General features: G+C 30.9%; 1 long non-coding RNA gene across 1 annotated transcript; it reads right to left on the reverse strand.

The window, feature by feature from the left end:
• Positions 1–722: 722 nt before the first annotated feature.
• Positions 723–2,343, reverse strand: LOC139897916 (uncharacterized). The gene is made up of 3 exons (XR_011776825.1): positions 2,295–2,343; positions 1,447–1,574; positions 723–880 (listed from the first exon to the last, which is right to left on the reverse strand). It is a non-coding gene; the product is annotated as an uncharacterized lncRNA (long non-coding RNA).
• Positions 2,344–3,746: the final 1,403 nt, after the last annotated feature.

Below are 3,746 nucleotides of genomic sequence, written 5' to 3' on the forward strand. Positions count from 1 at the left end.
CTATCTCACTCAGTTGGGGCTTCTCTTTCTGAAGGCGTTGCATTGAAAGCTGCATAATTACAACAAAAGAATAATTGATATTATATATATATATATAATTTGTGATATATATATATATATATATATATATATATATATATATATATATATATATATATATATATATATATATATATATATATACACACATACATATATATATATATACATATATATATATATATATATACACATATATATATATACACATATATATATATACACACACATATATACGAGATCCGGTCCGGCCAGCGCGTTGCGGCGGGGATTTTCGGTTTCGCACCGTTAGAAGATAAGCAGACATGATATTGGTATTTACACTGACAGATTGACCGCGTGTAACTGTTGCCTGATTCCTCGACAGCTTTCATTGCGGGTGCGCATTTAGCAAATCCTGAGAAGAAAGTAAATATTTGAAAAAATGTGGTACATATCGTCAATCTGGGCAAATTAAAAGTGTAGTGAGACATGGGTTCTGTAATATGAAACATTAACATACAAATATAAATATCTGTATAGCCATTAAATAATTGATCTATCACAAACACAATTGCTTAACGAAATCAATAGACTACACTAATTTTGACAGCGAAAACCTAATCCTAACTGTTACAAACACAAAAACTAAGAAAATCATAGATGCAAAAACTTACTTATAGTGTCATAAACATTACCTCTGGTGAAAGGGGTAACCGATAACGAATGTGAAAAAGTAAAGTGTCGCTGTGTCCCAGAACTGCAAGTGGATAACTGCATATTTCTTAGTTAGTGTTACCATCTATCTTTTACCAAGAATATGTAGCGTAGATGCAAAATGACAATCTGAAAGATTCGGTACCTGGTTGTTGCAAGTTTGATCAAATAAACCGTTTAGGATGCAGTAAGCAATTGTAATGTTATTGTAAAGTAGAATAAAGTTCAAAGACGATACAACAACAACAACAACAACAACAACAACAACAACAACAACAATACCCAATCCCGCGCAAGCAGGGTATGGGGGAGGTGAGATGTAGACAATCCTTCCTCTAACCTGGAATAAAAGAGGAGTCGTCTCTCTAACCATGGGTTGGGAGAAAATCCCACCCACCGAAAGAGAAAGTCATCCCCCTCTCTACTCCAGGGTAGAGAGATTGCTTCAAAGACGATACTTTTGACCAAAGAAACAAACAGAAACGACTATAGGAAAAAATTTACAAAATTGCGATTGAAGCCAAAAGTCACTAACTGCAAACTCGTATTAGTTCAGAACGTAAAACATATTGACGAAACCCGCAAGTGTTATCACCAATTGCAAAATCCGGATGCAAATCATATTACCAATTGCAAACTCACCAACTACTCTAAGGCCATGAAAAAATGTAAAACATTTTAACAAAAATTGAAATCGAAAGACACACTTACCAATTGCAAACTCCGAATAGAGATACTGAAACTAATCTAGAAGGTAATGGTTACGGTAGATATCTCCCTTCATCTCTTTTCGAGTCTTAAAAATCGTTATAAAGAGTATTAGTAGCCACTTTTTTTTACTGAAACATATTAGCAAACGCTTGATATGCATAAAATATACTTGTAGTAAACTTCAAATAAGAATCAACACATATTAAAGATGTTGCATAAACAATTGAAATATGATCATTTAGGAATCAAATACAAATACCTTTTGAAGTTAAGGTTTCAAAACATAGAACTGAAATTTTTTTTATCATTGTTGCGTTGTAAATCTTGAAAAAACATGTTACCGAAATCAAACGTTACTACCATCGATACAGTCACACCCGTCGGCAGCAACGTCACAACCATAAAATCGAACGACGACGAAATAAAAAAAAAAAAAAAACAAATCTTGAACATATTACTGCATATATGGATTTATAAATTTACAACTAACAAAACATATACTGCATATCCAAAACATACATGATATAATATAAATTAAGTTCAACATAGCAACATAAATGCAGTAGGCTAGTTAGTAGTTTCAGTTGTACCCTTTTTCATTCATTTAGCCTTTTTCATTCTAAGTGCTCAATAATCCAAAATTACCAAATATAATAATTTCTAAGTTCAGAAATCAACAAACTTGCAAATAAATGAAAATATAACATATATAATATCACGGTTTTGCTAAAATCGTACAATTGAAAACGAAAAATCTAAAATTTCATATGATTTTGCTCAAATCCGAATTTTTTAGCAATAATCTTTAGAAATCTGAAATTTTGAGAAATTGAAGGTTAGATGTTTACCTTATACAAGATTGTGAGGTGAAATCTTGGTTAGATTCGCGTTTTAAGTTGTAACCCGAGAAGAAGAAGAATTGGGGTTAAAGAAATGAAAGAAAAAAGGGTTTTGAGAGAAGAAGAATTGGGGTTACAAAAATGAAAGAAAAAAGGGTTTGGGGTCTGCTCAAAATTTTCATTTATTTTCCCTCTAGCGGCAAATGAAAATTTTCAAGGAAAATTGATGAAAAGTTTTCTTAAGTCTTTCTTTTATATATATATATATATATATATATATATATATATATATATATATATATATATATATATATATATATATATATATATATATATATATGTGAGATCAAGGGATAAGTGTCATTTTTGGAATAAGGGGATAAGTAAAATGAGATTTTTATATCTTTTACATTAGAGCTCCAATTTAATATAAAAAAAATTCGTAATCTACTGACATTGTGTAGATTCATAAAAAAAAAAAAATTCAACAGGAGCTTAAAATGCACCTGATGCATGTTAACGTTTTTTTGAGGTTTTTTTGAGTTTTTTTTTAGAATTTAGCCCGATTTAGGGTTTAGGGTTTACGGTCCGTAAACCCTCAACCCTAAACCTTAACCCCTAAACTCTAAAACGTTCATTTAAAAACTCGTTCTACATCAAAATCAACTTTTTTTATTTAGCCCGATTTAGAGTTTAGGGTTTCGGGTTTACTCCGTAAACCCTCAACCCTAAACCCTAAACCCTAAACCCTAAACCCTAACTCTAAACCGTTCGTGTAAAAAACTCATTCTAAACCCTAAATATAAACCCTAAAATCTAAACCTTATACCCTAATATCTAAACCCTAAAACCCCTAAATCTAAACCCTAACTTAATTTGATGAAAATTGATGTAGAACATGTGCATGTTCTACATGCTGTTCTACATCCTGTTCTACATAAAATGTAGAACCAAGCAAAAAGATCAAAAATAAAAATTGTTCGACTGCAAGAATTTTTGTTCGGTCGCGTCCTATTTTTTGCTCGACTACCTTAGTTCTCAGAGTTCTCATTGTTAAAAGTTCTCATTTGATCCCTCTACTATATACATGTGTGTGTGTGTGTTAAAAACCCGACTATGTGAGCCCAAACAAGGCTAGATAACCCCAAGTTATCAACTCACTTCCAATGAACGAAAATATAGTGAAAAATCGTAAAGCTAGCAAGAATGATAAAAACACGAGAATTTAACGTGGTTATATTCAGTGTTTAAACAGTTTTTAGTGACACTTTTTCCGGCATGTTTAAATGTCTCCACACCTCAACTATATATATATATATATATATATATATATATATATATATATATATATATATATATATATATATATATATATATATATATATATATATATATTGTCTTCGTCCTTCTTATCGTTCTATTGGTCGTTATCATATATCACCACCACATTCCACAGTCATA

This window comes from Rutidosis leptorrhynchoides, chromosome 3 (genome assembly GCF_046630445.1).
Source record: "Rutidosis leptorrhynchoides isolate AG116_Rl617_1_P2 chromosome 3, CSIRO_AGI_Rlap_v1, whole genome shotgun sequence".
NCBI classification, from domain to species: domain Eukaryota; kingdom Viridiplantae; phylum Streptophyta; class Magnoliopsida; order Asterales; family Asteraceae; genus Rutidosis; species Rutidosis leptorrhynchoides.